Source organism: Platichthys flesus, chromosome 12 (genome assembly GCF_949316205.1).
Source record: "Platichthys flesus chromosome 12, fPlaFle2.1, whole genome shotgun sequence".
NCBI lineage: Eukaryota > Metazoa > Chordata > Actinopteri > Pleuronectiformes > Pleuronectidae > Platichthys > Platichthys flesus.
In genome coordinates this window covers 23534135-23553096 of record NC_084956.1, presented here as the reverse complement: position 1 = coordinate 23553096, position 18962 = coordinate 23534135, and the positions used below count along the sequence as shown (strand labels likewise).

Sequence of the window (18962 nt, the reverse complement as noted above, 5' to 3'; positions counted from 1 at the left end):
AATTTACCTTGTGAAGAACTCTTATTTGGTTAAAATAGTGCTCTATAAATACATTAGTATTATTATTAATCATTATTATTATAAGGGCATAATATGGGCTATACAAATAAAAGGTTATTGATTTATATGTGTTGATATGCAACTTTTCCATACTGTAAACTAAAGTATATTAACCCATATTTTTATGATATATTTGTATTTGTCTCTTTTATATAAACTGAATGATAAAGATAAAGTTATAGCTAATTATTCTAGGGTTAGGGTTAGGGTTAGTACTAACATCTTAAACAAGTTTTAAAGCAGATGCAGGATTTCAACAAAAATACTCTTTATATAGATAATCTTGTGAATTAATCCTAAGTAATTACTAATCAAGACAATGACCGAAACCTCTATGCTCCTAATAATCAGCGGTTTCTCTTCCCAAACACATGTCTTACATAATCAGTTGAAAACGCAAATTTAGTTGACAATGAATCTTCACCAGAACAGGATTTAATCTAGTCAGGTGTCAACAAAAGTCATATCGATCCCACACGTATTGTGGTTTTTTTAACATGCTGGGCCGTTTGGAATATCTGTATTGTAGCAGCCAACCACATCATCCAGGCAGCTGGATGAAGACAAGCAGTGTATTGTGCGAGCTGGGACCTTGGACCTATAAGGGCTCAGTTTCTAATCAGAGGCTAAAAAGACGTCACAGGCCAGTATCTAGCTCATTCTGTAATACTTGAAATAACATTAACAATCATTGTGTCTGTGTGTCTGTGTGTACACGCTGAAAGAATGAGGGCACTGTATAAAAGAAATGTTTAAATGGATAACATCTTGAACAGGAGTAATCTTAGATGTGGTAATTCTTAGTGTGTCTGGTGATTTCAACACTAACATCACCACAAAGTTCTTATTGATAAGGAATTGGAGCACAGTGACACATGAACCGCGGACACACTGCATCAGGAAACACATGAGAGTTTGTAGATTATGCTACTGATGGAAAATTACTATATGCACCATAAGCATCAATGCTATATTGTTGGATAAAGGCCACTATGATTACTGACTATAATTGGGTAACTGGCATTTGTGCTCTCAGAGAGAGCCTAGCTCAAAACTGTTGCAGATAATTAGACACAAATGTACGTGATTTGGTTTATGATTTGAAAATGTGGTATAATGACATAGTGGTGGCATAGTAGTGCCATGCATTTGACCTGCAGTCTAATTTTTATAATACTGCTTAAGATCAGTTATTGATTTGTAATGTCTTTGTGACTCCAGCAATCATAGATATACATGACAAAAGCATTAAACTGACCTGCTGTCAGTTACCAGAATTCCATTTACCAATGCGGGTCTAAATGATGTGCAGGATGACATCACCAAAACTGTCCAATCAGTGAGTTACCAGAACTTATATGGAACAATGTTCTGTTTTTTGTTTTCCCAAATGAACTAAGCTACAGGTTGAAGGACCCATGACACAAATCTTGTGTCTATTTATATTTAATCTTTATTCATCTATTTATCAAATCTCTGTCTTTTCTTTTCCTGTAAAATGGTTTTAATTGTTGATGATACAAAATGACGCATCCTGCAGTGATTCTGTGTCAATTATTCAAAAATTTCTGGCATTTTTTACCTCCCTGCTCTGGGATAATTTATACTTAGTTAGCGACAGGCACACAGGGACCTAATCTGCTCAACTCATTGGTTACATCTACAGGAAAGTGTATGATTCTGAGGCTATCCACTGCACCTCCAATTTAAAAGTTGTAAAATCTATAAAAAACTCATTTAAAATAAGAACCTTTGTCTCGCTGAAGATCCACCATTTCCTCAGCTTCAGCCAAACACATCTCATATCAGCGTACAGCTTGCAAACCAAAATAGAAGGCAGAAAGAACTGGTACTGACGTACTTTCCAGGGCAACTTGTTGACCCTCCCAGCAAATGAACCAGTTTCTGTTACACAATCACACACTTTTGAATGATCTCTTTCTGTATTTATTGAAACTGGGGAAATAATTCAGATTCGTTGATTCTTCATCAAATCAACAGCAATTCAACAATCTAAAAAGGCTCCTACATTTACATTTACATTTTTCATTTAGCTGACTCTTTTTTTCTAAGCGACTTAGATTAAGCGCATTCAACCATGAGGGTACAAACCCAGGACAACAAGAATCAAGAAGTTACCATTTCTACAAAGTGCTATAAGTTAGTACCATATTTGTGCTACTAAATTGGTAGTTTAAACTTCTAGTTTTTATATCAAATGCATTTACAAGTAGTGTAATGTTAGACCACGAAGAGATATTTGTATGTAAAGCCATTCATCATTTTGATAATCAAGCACAAATAATAGGTACATGCTATGGATCACAGTAGCTGTAATGCCCCTAAGTATTTTGACATTGTGACCCATGAGTATTCCGTAGTCATTACTACATTCTGATGCAAGACATTTATCTTCTTCATGACCAAATAAAAGCCCTTTACAGCAGAGTTTTACACACATACATTCGTACAGTGCATCTATGGGGAGAGTTTTTTCTATGAAAAGGCGATGCCTTCAAGGGCAATTTGCAGTTCAGCTTCTTGCCCAAGGACGTTTGTGGAATGTGGAAGACTGGGATCAAACAGCTAACCCTGGTTAGAGGATGACTCGCTCTACCCCCTCAGACACAGCTGTCTTGTGTGATTGTTATTTTCACTATTTTCAGATGCTCAGTAAAATCAAAATCAACGTGGGGAAAAAAAGACTCGTAATCCAGCCCTCAAACAGTTCATTCATAGGACAGGATAATCTATGATTTTTAGGATGGTCTAACCCAAGAGACTGGAGTGTCCTTTACAAAATGAATAAGAAGAAAATGTATTAATGCCATTTAAAAGAATTAGCAAGAGAAGCTCAGAGTCGAAGACTTTGGATCTCTACTATTATTTTTCACATACACCAGAAAGACAAAAAATTAATACATTTTAACCCTTGGTGCAGCATCTGTCAGGTATGACACATGTATCACCAATACACAGAAGTTTAGAAATACAAGAGCTTTAATACAACATGCAACCAGAATGAGTATGTGTTAATTCACTGCACACACACAAGACCAAGTTACTGTTACACTCATCAAAAACAATGTCTTGCAGTCAAAACAACCAATGCAAAGCCATGTCTACAGCCACAATCGCAGCGACAGCAGAAGCTACACATGCTTTAAGACAACCACAGTAGTAAACAGTTTATATAATGGATAGATAGATGCTCAACAACTAAATTGGAATGTATTGAAGGATTCACAATTTTTGACGTCGGTCTTAAATCAGTGAATCCCCATATGAATACTGCAAAACGATTTCTGTTCCTCCAACAATTCCTCTCAATCTTGCAGGGCGTGAAAAGAGGGGGGACAAAATTTGTACCCCTCATTCTGTGCAAAATAGAGTTAAAATATGTAGCTTATTTAAAGTTCGAATTAAGAAGCCTAACGTCAGCTACTCAAACAGTAGTGCTTTAGTAGTAGTAGTGTTTTAGTACAAAGGTTGTTACTGGTCTGCAGTGAAGGGTAAAAAACACAAAGATATGTTTTTAAGATAAAGGCTGAAGAAAAACCTGCTGTAGTGTTCATATGGGAACTCAGACCGAGTTACAAAATTCTAAGAAACATATATTACTGATTAATTGAAGCCTTGAACAGCTCTGAGAACATTCAGGCAGATCAGCTGAGGACATCCCAGCTGACATTCAGAGAGATATAAAATCATTGCAGTCGTACAATCCCTGCAGGGAATTACTCACATTCCCCAAAGTCTGGCACACTCATTTGATTTAATATAAGTGACTGCTTTTATGTAGCCTGACGTTGTATTACTCATAATTGTAGTCAGAATGTGAGTCTGATACCGCTCCATTGGGCTGTGATTATGGGGCGTGTTTCAACCGAACCAGGGATAAAAACGGCTCTTCGCTCAATTGGATAGACCTACAACCAATCAGAGCAACGTAGTACGTGACGTGTGTTAAGCAGAGAATAGTTGTTGTCAACATTACTCAAGCGAACTTACATCAACGCCTATGATACTATGTTTACAACATTTGATTCATATCACGACATTGTGAGTTATTTACTAAGTCAGACAGTCTTTCTCTTACCATTTGTAAGTTAGATGAACTTCATCCACAACGATAACGCCGGGTTCACACCGGACGGAGAAGCGACACTGAACCGCCGGGCAACGCTAATAATATATCACCCGTTGATCTAGTAGTATTCAAGCATAAACTTACTTGTTGCTCATACATTAAGCAACAGCGTCCCAACATTTGTCTTTTTTTGTGTTGTCTTTATACAACATGTTCCGAGGATCATACAACTCACTGTACTTCTCCACTTCAATTATTCATTTAATGTCATCCGTGTTGAAGAACTTCACCGCTGTTTGCTCCGTTAAATGTCGGGTGTCGAGGGTAAGTAACGTCTTCTCCACTCAAGCCTATGTGGAAAATACCTAGCCCCCCTCTCTCTCTCTTTTTATCTTTATCACTGCTTGTGTGGCTGTAGTGGATAGGCAGAGGGGGCGATTTAATAATTGGGTTGGTAAAACGAATTCAACCCAAGCGCTCTTTGGTGACGTGGTTGATTACGTTACTGTTGATCATCTGTCCATCATCGTATAAAGCCCGCCCTGACCATTTGATTGGTCCGAACAGCTTGTGTTCGGGCATAATTTCTCCCGAACGGAGCAATGCCAGACCGAGCTTCCCGACCTCAAATGTGGTGGGCGGGGCTAAGTTCGTCTGGCATCCAGGCTTGCTTTTATGTCCTTCCTGTTAAAATATATTATATGTACTGTTCATTTATAGACAGTTCAAGACACTCAAGAGACTTACATAAAAACACCAGATAATAAAAGTTGTCTTTATGACTGGCCTTGCTAAATGCTTTTCCAGGATTTGCAGCCTTTTCTGACATGTGTCATTGTTTCAATGTAATGTAATTTACTTGACCTCAGAAGAGTTTAGGCAGCCAGCACACATGGCCTACAAGCTTACGTAAAATTAGAATCTGCACAGCAGTGAAGTTTGGCATCCAGTTTCTGATCTCATTGTTCCCCACAAGGAAACATGGAGTTTAATTATGCGTGTGGAGCGATGATGCTTACTCAGGGTCCAGGTAAACAATGAGGTGGTGGGGTTTGGGAATCGATGGTTCTTTCCCCTGTTAATACTCACTCTTTGTGAGGGTTAAGGGCCGAGGACGTCGCACCTTGTTAGGCCCTATTAGAAAACCTGTGATGTGTTAATATGGGCTATACAAATAAAATGTCATTGAGTGATTGGCAGCAGCAGATGTAGCAAAACGATTGGTTTGAACAACCATATGGAAAAAAAGTGGGCAGAGCAATGATGGTTTAAGTCCTACAAGATAGTGGAACAGAGGATTCAAGTTGGGCCCCTGAATTACCCTCCAGGCTTTGCCTCATTTGTTGTGTGATTTGGATCATTTCTCCAAGCACATGCTGAAGGATTGATTGCCCTTCCATCCATTAGTTACTCCTGCTTATCTTAGGGTCCCAGGGGGCTAGAAGTTGTCTGTGCCTTACACATGGAACAATAGGAAAGGTTGCTGAAAAATTGTAAAACTTGTCAAACCCATCCGTGCCAAAGCATTCACAGGTCTATTCGCAGATCCACCCTAGCAACCAACAGACAAGGTGAAACATCCTCATGTCAATGTTCGAGAAAACAATTGAAAAATTGTCAAATACTTATTTTTGTGACTTAAAACCTAAATAAATAAAGACATTTGTATTTGTAACAAGCAGTTCTAGTCACCTTTATGCTTTGCACTCTACCTTTTACACAAGTGACAATACACATCATTTCAGCCTTTTTATTTTCCAGTAACCCAACACTGTCTCCACCAATGCAAACACCAACCCTAATAACTGGTTTACGTTTGTTGACACTTATGTCCTAAAGATATTTGCTAAATTGATTTATCATTAAATCTTCATAAATAATTGATTTGTTCTGTGAGTTTTGCAGAGTGAAAGGGAATTGTATAATCATAGAAACACTTCCAAAGCGGATCCAATTTGAGTAAACCCCTCTGGTCCATTTCTTTTTAGCCATGACTATCCCACTTGGGATGGAGCAGCTCTCTTATCTAGGAATATTACTAAGTCTATAACATGACAACCCATAGTTGGGACCAGGAAGCAGAGCTGCAGTGCTAAACACTTCTCTGCGCTCCCTCTGGATCAGTCACAAAACCCCATAGAGATTGTGTCTGTTCACTGTCCGATTAAATTATTGAAATTAAACAATAACAGAGCGAGAACTCCACACAAAAATTTTATACAAATTAAAACAACCTCGGAAACAATACAGGAAACCCAGACTTTTAAATGTGGTCTTTTAAACATTAGATCACTGGAAAAAAAGGCTCTTTTAGTGAATGAAATAGTCTCTGATTACAACATAGATTTATTGTCCCTCACTGAGACGTGGCTGCATCCTGATGAATGTGTCAGTCTAAATGAATCTACTCCCCCCAGTCATATCAATTCACAGGTTCCTAGAGGAATTGGGCGACGAGGTGGAGTTGCTGCTATTTTTAACTCCAATCTATCAATTAATCCTAAACCTAAACTCAGCTACAAGTCATTTGAATGTCATGTTCTTAGTCTTCCACGCCAATCCAGGAACCACCAACAGCCAATCATATTTGCCGTAGTTTACCGTGCTCCCAGGGCTTATACTGAATTTTTAAAGGAATTCCCTGAGTTTTTATCAAACTTAGTCCTAAAGACCGATAAAATTATTATTGTTGGTGACTTTAATATTCATGTTGATAATAATAAAGATTGCCTTAGCGTAGCATTTATTTCAATACTAGACGCTATTGGTTTCAGTCAGTGTGTGCACAAACCTACTCATTGTGGTAACCACACACTTGACCTTGTATTATCGTACGGTGTCGGAATTGAAAATTGAACAGTACTTCCGCGCAATCCAGTTCTATCAGACCATAATTTAATAACCTTTGATTTTTCAATAACTGAATATATGCCACTAATAAAAAATTAATTTTCTAGATGTCTACCTGATAGTGCTGTAGCTAAATTTAAGGAAATAATCCCAATTACATTTAAACCCGTATTAGCAGTAGATATAAACAACAAATTCTTTAAAACCCTGAGCTCCATTGAGATCGACCACCTCGTCGATAGCTCATTACGATTAACATTAGACTCAATAGCGCCTCTAAAAAAGAAAAATGTCAAACATAGTAAATTAGCTCCATGGTATAATTCCCAGACAAATGAGTTAAAACAATTATCAAGAAAACTAGAAAGGAAGTGGCGCTCCAGCAACAATGTTGAAAATCTAATAGACTGGAAGAATAGTGTTAAAGAATATAAAATGGCTCTCCACAAAGCAGGAGCCGCCTACTATTCAAAACTAATAGAAGAGAATAAAAACAACCCCAGGTTTCTCTTCAGCACTGTAGCCAGGCTGACAGAGAGTCACACCTCCACCGAACCCAGTATTCCTCGATCCCTAAATAGCAATATCTTTATGACCTTTTTTAATGATAAAATTCAAACTATTAGAAATAAAATCAACCATCTCCTGCCCTCAATTGGCACTAATACCCTCCCAACAACAGAGATCTCAGAAACGGCTGAGAATCCTACCCATTACTTAGACAGCTTCTCTCTGATCACCCGTGATCAGTTTACCAAATTAATCTCAGGTTCTAAACCAACAACCTGTATCTTATATCCCATTCCTACCAAATTACTTAAAGAAATTCTGCCCCTAATTGATAGTTCGTTACTTAACATTATCAATCTGTCATTATTATCAGGTTATGTACCACAGTCTTTTAAAATAGCTGTCATCAAACCCCTACTCAAAAAACCCACCCTAGACTCAGAGGTTTTAGCCAATTACAGGCCAATATCTAATCTCCCCTTCATTTCTAAAATCTTAGAAAAAGTTGTTGCCAATCAGCTGTGTGAGTTTCTCCAGGAAAATAATTTATATGAAGACTTTCAATCGGGGTTTAGAGCCAATCACAGTACAGAGACAGCCTTGGCAAAAGTCACTAATGACCTTTTAATAGCCTCAGATCAGGGACTTGTGTCTGTCCTCGTTCTGTTAGATCTCAGTGCAGCATTCGACACAATTGACCATCAAATTTTATTACAAAGACTCAAACAGTTAATTAACATTAATGGAACCGCCCTTAACTGGTTTAAATCGTATTTTTCTGATCGCTCCCAATTTGTGCAAATTAATGATGAGTCATCTGTGCGCACCAAAGTTAACCATGGTGTTCCACAGGGCTCTGTGCTCGGCCCAATTTTATTCTCATTATATATGCTTCCACTAGGAAACATTATCAGGACACACTCGGTAAATTTCCACTGCTATGCGGATGACACCCAGTTATATTTGTCAATAAAACCTGAACAAAGTTATCAATAAACTAAACTTCGAACATGTCTCAAGGACATAAAAACCTGGATGACCCGCAATTTTCTCTTATTAAACTCAGACAAAACAGAGGTTATAATACTTGGCCTCAAACACCTTAGAGATGCATTATCTAATGATATAGCTGCGCTAGACGACATTGCCCTTGCTTCCAATGAAACAGTCAGGAACTTGGGAGTGATCTTCGATCCTGATTTATCCTTTAATAGTCACTTAAAACTAATTTCTAGGACCGCTTTTTTCCACTTGCTTAATATTTCAAAAATTAGACATGTCCTTTCACAAAAAGATGCAAAAAAACTAGTCCACGCCTTTGTTACATCGAGACTGGACTATTGTAATTCATTATTATCAGGCTCCAGCAGTAAGTCGTTAAAGACTCTACAGCTTGTCCAAAATGCCGCAGCACGTGTCCTGACGAGAACAAAGAAAAGAGAGCACATTTCTCCAATATTAGCATCGCTACACTGGCTTCCAGTTAAATCTAGAATAGAATTTAAAATTCTCCTCCTCACCTTCAAGGCCCTTAATAATATAGCGCCTTTTTACCTTAAAGAGCTGTTAGTACCTTATAAACCCACTAGAGCACTCCGCTCCCAGAATTCAAGCCTACTTGTCGTCCCTAAATTCTCTAAAAGTAGAGTAGGAGCCAGAGCTTTTAGCCATCAAGCCCCTCGGCTGTGGAATAATCTACCACTTTCAGTTCGGGAGGCAGTCACCATCTTTTCGTTTAAAAGTAGGCTCAAAACCTTCCTTTTTGATAAAGCTTATAGTTAGAGCTAATTAGTGCGCCAGAACGTTACTTGTTCTATTTTATGACACATGACACACGGAGCTTCTCTTTCCAGCTTCTCCTTCCTCTTCTCCATCCCTATCCCCCTTCCCCGGAATCCCTTTGCTTTATCACCCGCAGATCCAGGGCCTCTGTGGCCGCACCTTGGATTGCGGTTTGTGGTTCGCGCATCGGGGGTCGCGGTGTTGGATCCAGTGTAGCGGATTCTGAGTCATGTGGGCTGATTGTGGTGCTGGTGGCGGACCCTGTGTCGCGTTGGCATTGGGCACAGGTGGTGGACCAGGACCACGGTGGTGGCTTGTTATGGGTCCTCCTGGTGGGCGGCGGTGGACGATGACTGTGGACTGGAGTGGCGTCTGGTCTGGATGGTGGATCGTGGTCTAGATGGTTGCTGAGCATGGACTGTGATTGCAGCGGGACTGCTTGGCATGTCATGTTGGGGTTGTCCTTCGGGATGTCTACTCTCATCAAATGCTGCTAGAGACTTTGATTATTGATGATGTTTTCCTGCACGTGACATCTATTGCACTTCTGTCCGTCCTGGGAGAGGGATCCCTCACATGTGGCTCTCTCTGAGGTTTCTACATATTTTTACCCTGTTAAAAGGGTTTTTTGTAGTTTTTCCTTACTCTTGCTGAGGGTTAAGGACAGAGGATGTCACACCCTGTTAAAGCCCTATGAGACGAATTGTAATTTGTGAATATGGGCTATACAAATAAAATTTGATTGATTGATTGATTGACTATGCTTTGATAATTTTGAAACAGAGTATTTTAAGCTGATGACACAAAAGATGTTGCTCACGGTATCTGCCCTGTACTTATGCCATTTAGTATGTTCCTCACAAAAATTATAAAAAAATCCTTTCTATTTCCTCCTCATTAGATACCATCTGCACTTAAAGTCACATTTAGGATAATGCCACGATATATATAGTGAGCAAACCTTTGAGCATCATAAAGACGTGGAGAGAATAACATAACCTTGTCCATTCTAAAGAAGGAAAGTTGAGCTGCTCTTCTGAAGAGACATTTTCTCTTTGTAAGTGGCTGTGATGCTAGAAGCCATGTGCTGCCTGCTCTCAATGTTTGTTCCTAGAGAGTTAAACATTACTTAACCAAATTTCAGCCAGCCTCTTGTCTCTGTTAGACAGATCCTAACCAGGTCGCCAGTCGCTCAAAAGACGAACTTAACACACAGTATTCACTTTCCGATTCACACCTTAGGCTTGTTTACAGTCTCTCAACCGGGGATGTATTTTGTGTGTAGGAGGAAATTAGAGCCCCAAGTGCAAACCCACACAGATCTCGTCACAGAAAGCCCCCCCACCCCCAGTCACAGTACTTCACAACAGTACTATAATTGGAGACTGAACAGTGCCTGGTTTCAAACTAGTCCTGGCTATCACATAAAAGGCTTCTGGAGTGAATTGGATTTCAATGTAGTTCACTACACAAATCAAGTGTTTACCAAATGCACTCGGAGAAATCAAGTCAAGCCATTGCATTAAATGCTACTCACAGTCTGGTGCAGACATGCGTCACAAGCAACCAATGGACAATTATGAAACTGGTGTGTGAATTCTCTTTCATTTTGTGTGTGGACGTCATGCTGCTCCATGTGTCAAACATTAATACATTATATGTCAGTGGCACAAGGATACACATACTAAGACATTGCTATGTTTACTTCCCTTTGATTTCACAGCTCGGCTGTGCATGTTACAGTCAGCTGTGCCCTTTAGCATGACTTGTGCTTTTCTGCTTCCACAATGGGTCTCTTTGTCTCTACCTCTGGTTTGTGGATGCGTCATTGTAATCTTTTGCACAGTCCAGTGACATACACTGCTTGTAGGTACATACACACACACAAACACACACACACCCACACAAACCCACACACACTTCAAACCAAGTCTCAACCTTCAAACCAACTTTTCAATTTGTGTGGTCCAGCCTAAATGTGCTCACAAAGTCATAAAGTCCTCATGATGGTATTCAACAAAAATTATCCCTCATAACTATTAAAAGACAAGCACACACACATTCAAACATAAAGTATATTTACAATAATACAAAGACATAGAACAGAACACAGGTTCAGTAGATTGTTATTAAAAGTGTGGGCTCACATTGAAGTCTGTTTAACTTTCTTTTCAAAAAACAATTACAAAATCCTCAGACACAACTGTAATGTAGTGTTGTTTACATGTGCTTCTTATCAGGCATACAAACACACATACACACGCGCACACACGCACACACTAAGCGTGATCTGTAATATTGTTTCTCTCTCCTGCAAATAACATCTTAAATACTGTCACAGAAATTCGCAAATATAAATGTCAACCCAAACTACACAAACAGTCAGATCTTACCGCCAATACAGCAGCGTGTCAGCAACCATCCAAGTTAAAGATCAGTCCTTTCAATGAGATAACTGTTACTGCTGCCGCATGCTGCAGGCTGCAGGCTGCTATTGGCTGGGAAGCAGAGAGACTCCCATGATGGATACTACACTATGACCTCCTCCTCTTGTTGGTAAACACAGCAGCCTGGAGCGGCAGCGGCCCTGACAGTCCTGCCATGTGACGTGCACACACACACACACACACACACACACACACACACACACACACACACACACACACACACACACACACACACACACACACACACACACACACACACACACACACACACACACACACACACACACACACACACACACATTTTTGTGCGTCTATCTTAGTGAGTTATTTCAGTTTCACACAAACACAGTCAAATGCTCGTAAGCTCAACGCTAACATCAGCACAGCTTGTGTATTGTAAGAGGCAAATAAACATGTTTAACTAATCCAATAGATTCAGAAATGTTACATGAATGGAATGGTAGTTGTCATGGTTATCTGTTAGTTCAGTGTTTCCTGTTTATTTTGTAGTTCTGATCTCCCTCATGTGTCTCAGTTCACTTTACTTCCTGCCTTTGTGTTTCCCTCCAGTGTTGTTTGTCCCTCCTTGGTTTGTTTAACCTGCTCGCTCTGTGCCACCTGTTTGTTTTTCATGAGTTTGGTTTGTATGTAAGTTCACTCCTCAGTTCTGTCTTTGTCCAGTTGCATGCTTTGTTCCTGTCCGCTTGTTCCCCCTGAACAGTTTGAGCAGTCTCTCCTGCTGTGCTTGCCCCTTAGTCTATTTAATTTATTTTTCAATAAATTCAGTTTTGGAATGAATCCACCTCTCCTCTGCACTTGGGTCCACCGGCTTACCAAATGGCAACAGTAATAATGTGAAAACAACCTAAAAGGTGTGAATAATATGTGTAGAGCTGAGGGGAACTTGGGAGTTGTGTCGATCTATGAACTGTCGTGATTGGCCCCCCCTTATGAACTTCCTGTCTTTAGCAGGTTTGGTGTTTCCTGTAAAATTTTTGAAATTATTATACCTGTTTTATTTGGCATCAGTGCAAATGTCCACAAACTGTCTTGCGATGTTGAAGATAGTGATTAAGAAAAGATCCAGGCCAAAAATGAATCAGTTCCTCCCAATTTATGAAAACCTTCTTGGTGTTGGTAATTATACATTATACCTTTCTTATGACATTAGTATTATTATAATTATGATGTTTTCTTATAAGAGCCATTCGTTGATTGAGTGATTGATTGATTGATTGATTGATTGATCATGGTGCCTTCACTCTCTGTTTTAGGGTTTATTTGTTTTGGCTCTGGTCTAATGCTTCTCGGGTCTGGCTCTTTTCTTATTCAGAGATTTCCCACAAACTCTGTGTTTGGTGAATCTTTCATTTAAAGGAAAAAGATGGCTTAATTAGTTTCAACCTTTTTTACCCAGCCTGCATCTCTCTCATGCAGGTCAAATGCAATCAAATGCATTCAATACTTTCACCCATTTAGCATTTTGAGAAGGCTGCATCCTTTTTAATAAAAATGCTCTGATTCATACTGTCACATACATTTCCCCAAAACGTACAACAGCCTTTTTACAATGTAAGACAAAATATAGGGCTAATGTTTTCTACCCTTTTTCCTTCTTTCTTTTCTTTCAAGGCCCGACTGACACTCCTAATTATGTGAACTCTTTATGCAATGCTATGGCATAATGGCACAAACTGAAAGCACCTACTATTGATGGTAATGTATGGATATACCCATAAATCTGTATTTTCTTACAATTCATTAATAGTGTGCATATTATTTGAATGGAAAGCTAAGCTCCAGTGTTCCTGTAGCAGTGAGGGTTATTCATTAAACCCGTAGTCGCACTGTGGTCAAACTGCAGCCTGGTAAATGGGATTCTGAATAAATGGATAATGTTCTATGAATTTAAAGGAGTAAGAGTCAAATTACCATGTTCTCAGGTAACAACCAATGGAAAAATTATCCTAACTAGAGTTTGAATGTGTCAGCCGTACTGCTGCTCCTTATGAATGTATGCAAGTCCTGTGGATAGTGTTGAATGAGATCCTGTTGGTACAAATGTCTGTCCACATGTTCAGATGTACATGTAGTTGAACTAGAAAATACTGCAGTGTCACACACATGTCCATCACCCTACTCTACCACCAGTAACTGCTTTGCTGTTTATGTGTCAGTGTGAGACACGGTTGGAGTAAAAGTGCATACTGAAGGATTGTCTTTTTTAGTTTGGCGATTTATTACAGAGTCCATTGGTTGAACATTGAAATTGAATGCAAATATTTAAGTGTAATAGAGTGCTGTAAATGCTACAACCACAAAGACAGAGCATGAATCAGCTGTAATAGAACAAACAGAAGAGTTCAGTTATTTGCTACCTATTTATGGTCACCTTTTAAGTAGTGTCCATTGATAAAGTGGCTCTCTAGTGCGTCAACCACTCAAGTATTTTTCAGTCACACTCATGCATGTTGTATAAGGAGCAGATAGGGGCCAGTGTCTTGCTCAAAGACACTTCAACACATTCTGGATGAACTAGGTATTTAAACCTCTGATCACCATGTGTCCCTGACAGCCTCCTCTCTGATTGTAGCAGCCTGCTAGTGGTTTTAGCTGAATCCCAACAGTAAAGTTAATCTCCAGGGGTCATGAATGTACCCAGAAGATGGCAATCTGCTAATGAGACCATGGGAAATTGTCTACAAATGTGAAATCTGGTCATTAAGGTCTAGTGGAAAGTCATGATGTGTCTCAGAGGGAAACAGTTCAATATGAGCAATCTGTTGATTTGATGTGAAAACAAGTATGAAAACAAGAAAGCAAATCAACAGCACCTCAGGACAAACACCTATTAAGAAACATGGTGTCAGAAGACATCTTCAGGCCACAGTAAGAAGTAGTAAAAGACAGACATTTGTGGCAAATTACAAAATGCAATTCTTTCAAATCTCTAAACAACACAACTGAACTATACAGAAACCTAACTGTATTTGGTCACCATAGTCTGACATGAATAGAGTACTTACTGAAGTCAAATGTTTAAAGGTGAAACAATTTAGTTTTGTTCTTGAATTCTGAAAGACCACAGCGGCAATATTTCAAAAATTAAAGCAAAGATTTCCATCTGCTAATCCACTCGCATGTTGAGTCGACAAAAGACTGAGTCTTGGGGGGAAGTTTGCATCTATAAGAAAACCCTAACCCGGTGAAGATATAAATAATCAAAAGCAAACATAATGCATCCCTCTGTCCAAACTAATACCACAATTAAAGGTGAAAGAAGATAATTGTGTAATTAGTTAACAGAAGAAAAAGGAGTGTGTTAATGTCTGAATAAATTACTGGTAATACAATCGAGGGAATTAGGTGATGTTACGTTTATCTCCTCCTCTTGGACACAATAATTACACTCATAATGAAGACAGCAGGACACACAATCGAGAGCAGCACACGATATACACATCATCATTTAGAGGAGTGTGTAGAAGGAGTATTTCTTTCATGTAATGGAACACATGTACAGTACCATATGACATTCCGTTGGGCGGTAACACTCTGTGTTTGATACACATAGATTTTTACTGGCCCACTAAATGTCTGACACAGAGGAAACACTCTCCATCCCAATCAGCTATATAATTACTTAATATGCTGCATATTAGAGTTAAGCACAAATCAGAATATATGTTTCAGGTTCTAATTTTACAAGGTAGTAATGTACCCCCCAGCAGGGTTTTTTTTAAATTAAAACCAATTGCATTTTTTCATCGAGGCAACTGCATGTGCATCTTACCTGATTTGTGACATTCAATATGTTGGGATCTATCGGTTGCGACCACTCAAATCCACCTTCTAAACAGGTTCACGTCTAGATCCAAGCTGTCTGTTTAAACCCACAACCAAAGGCAAGACTAGCTGGATCCACAAGGACTAGCATAGCTATCCAGTCAGCGCTCAAGCAAATATTTCCCAAGTCTTTCTTCTAATGCTCCTGTGTCCCTCTGAACTTTGTCTGTCTCAGCCATAAACAGCACTGCTGCTGCGTGTTCAGCCAGAACTGATCCCAGTGTGTGAGCTTTTTGTCTAAACGGCCACTAGACTTCCTTCAATTCTTTCCAAACTTAGTTTTCCTGCCTGTGTTGGTTGGTTTCCCTGGACTGAGCTAAATATAGGGACCACACAAGGTAAAGTGGAACAGAGCAGAGCAGGAAATGTATCACAATATGCGTGTGCGCACATTCATGTTTGTTTCTGTGTGTCTTCCTTTCTCAGCAACAACAACAGTCATGATGAATGAGTCCAATGACATGTGGTTAAATGTTAAGTTTATCAAGGCCTGAGTTTACATGACTTTATTTTTGTTGTATTCATACTAGTATTAGTATTGGTATTAGTATTAGTATTATTATAGTATAATTATAAGTTTAAGTAGCCACTTCAGTCAGCAGAGTGGAGTGAGTGTGTGCGTGTGTTCATCGATTGTTGTGTGAGAGGCTGAACCATCCCGTGTTCCACTCTAATGACGTTGTGCACATTGTTTTGTCTCTGGGTTTTGTCTAAAAATGTGTGCCTAAACAAAAACACTGACGGCACATCCTGCTGCTTGCCTGGACAAAAAGAACTCACACTTTTCCAGCAAGGGGCAGCTTCTGTAAGGACACTCCAATGTAACCATTTCTACTAAATTTGACCCTCTGCTATTGATTCCTTGATTCCCAAGGATGTTTCTTAAAAAACACATTAGCTGTTGCACGCACACACGTCAAGCTTTACAGAATGTTATTAAATGGGACCAGTTGGGGTTTATAATGAAGATGTGTTGTTAGTTAATATATTTAACAAGTATCAAATGATACAAAATGTACCAAACAACATGTTTGTTTTCCACCAGTAACTGGTTTCACTGTACAGTCTGCACCTGTTGTGACTCCAGCATTATCAAAGTGCTTCATGATTCTGTTCAGACTCTCAGAGCTCTCTGTTTAGTGGAAAATCCTGGTCTGGTTTAAACATGAGCCTGATCTTTGCCTGCACTGCAGCCTCTCCACAGAATGAATGTTTCTACTGCAGAGCTCAATGAGCTCAATGAGCTCATTAACCCATTTTGCCTACTTTGTCACACTTATTATAACCCACTACACTCATGGTATCACCTTTTACTACTGAGCCGTCTCTGACTGCTGCATAATATTATGAAACGCTGATCATGTGCTCAGTTATAGTTGTCTAATGTACACTAATGTTAACTTGACTCCATTAAAACACAGAAACATACATTACAATGTGATCGGTGACTGCAGGTTAAAAAACATGATTACCTCCTGAATAAATACTCCTCTCATCCTGGACACAGATCTGTGTTAAAGGAAACACTTACCTCACTGTGATCCAGACAAACAGAACTGCCAGGTTAGTCCCAGCTCATCAGGACCACAACTGACACACACAATGACTTCAATTGCTGCAGGTTAACTGTCTCTGCAATAACTCAAAACACTCTCTCGCCCCTTATCTCTCCCTCTCTCTCTTTCTCTCTCTCGCTCACACATACATGCACATGCACACACACACGCTCACACACGCTCACAGTCTATAAATAGATTTTGAGTTTACTGGAAACTAAGGATGGTGTTCAGGACAGCTATGCAAATATCAGTTACAGCTAGAGATAGAGTCACAGGATCTAATCCAGAGGAACAATGAACATATGAACATGTTCTTATAAAGCGGAGGACAAAGATGAAGAAATAAAACACGGGATGGGTCTGTAGTAGTGTAATAGTTTCACACAAATTCTGCCTTTCATTACAAGATTCACAATTCAGATGTCAACAAGAGGTTTGAGTCAGGTGGACTGTAAGTATCCTTTATTCAGGAAACTGGAGTTGACAAAATGAGTTCCATTTAGCAGCTTCCCGGGAGCTTTAATTTTTTTTTTTATCACTTGATCTTCCATTACAAACAGAGTTTAAACCAACATGGGTCCATAAAGTGGAGATTTCCACGGCACTTCCATGGCAACTGGGAAACCCCCACCAGCTGAGGGAGAACATGTGATATGATTGAGAGCTCCAGAACTGGACCTTGTGGCTTAGGGTAAAAGATATTGTCGGCCAGTCAGTTGGATAGATTGTTGTGGAAGTTAGTGCAGACATGATGAATCCTGGTGACAGCAGTGATGCCCCTAACTTTGTCTAGAATACGACCAGCTGGTTGACACTTTTTATTTCTATCTTTCGGAGGGATCGCCATCGCTACGACGCAGCTCGTGAGAGGAAAGGGAAGCAATACAAATTTAGAATACTCATCCTCAGATTCTTAACAATTTATTTGGATCTGATATTACTTATTATTGTAGAGCTGGACAAGGTTCCACTGCCATCAGATTCATGGCGTAGGCAGCGAGTGGCCACACCTCCAGCTGTTGTATTCAGGGATGCTCACATCCCAATTGGCATAGACCCCAAAATACTATGAGAAAGGGTTAGAACACTTGAAGAGGGGCATCACTAAGCTTCCTCCAATGTTTTTATAACTTGAAACACTAGGTGGGCCTGCAATGTATTTTCATTTAATAAATTAACATTCTATTAATAGCATGTAGAGTGAGCAGTGATGATAAGGCTACAATGTGACCTTGTGAATAGTGCATCTGTCTGCAAATACACCAGCACCTTCAACCAAAAACTTACTTAACAGTTATGTCTTCTTTTTCGACAAGCCCCATTCCTTTCATCTCTTCCTACTCGCTTTATTCCATGAACTAAAACGCTGATGTGAAACATCTGTTCAGGTTCAATACTTTCAACATTTGCCTCTTACTCTCATTTGAAAGGACAGGGCAAAGGAATTTGCAATTTAGCTTGTTTGTGCTCCTGTGTACATCAGAGCCTGAATGATGACAGATGACTTTCTAAAGATGTTTGGCGTTTGTTGTGTTCTGTTGACATCACTGTAAACTCAAGCTTCACTTACGCTGCTGCCAACAAAGGAACAAGCTGCTTTGAAATCAACCTTTCAGCCCGGATTAAAAAAAAAGTCAGCTTTGTTTTTATTGGCTCGACTTTTTAAGACGTTCTACCTGTTGTCACGCTCTGTCGTCATGGCTGTTTTGCTGATTGCATTCTTCCCTTATACAGGAATAATACATACATTTATTCATTTACTTACCTTAACCGGATTTAGTGAGAAAACTAAGACCAAGTCTTTACCCTTAACCAGCT

At 39.4% G+C, this 18962-nt stretch overlaps 1 protein-coding gene across 3 annotated transcripts in view; it reads right to left on the bottom strand.

Annotated features, from left to right (window-relative positions):
- Positions 1-17198, bottom strand: part of rasgrp3 (RAS guanyl releasing protein 3 (calcium and DAG-regulated)) — a 49726-nt gene extending 32528 nt beyond the window's left edge. The window contains exon 1 of one of the 3 annotated variants that reach the window (XM_062401761.1): positions 17117-17198. The gene's annotated coding sequence lies outside the window, so the exon portion shown is untranslated. Of the gene's footprint in view, positions 1-15532; positions 15785-17116 lie in introns of those variants that run through there. The other 2 variants (XM_062401762.1, XM_062401760.1) reach the window with 2 other exon arrangements.
- Positions 17199-18962: the final 1764 nt, after the last annotated feature.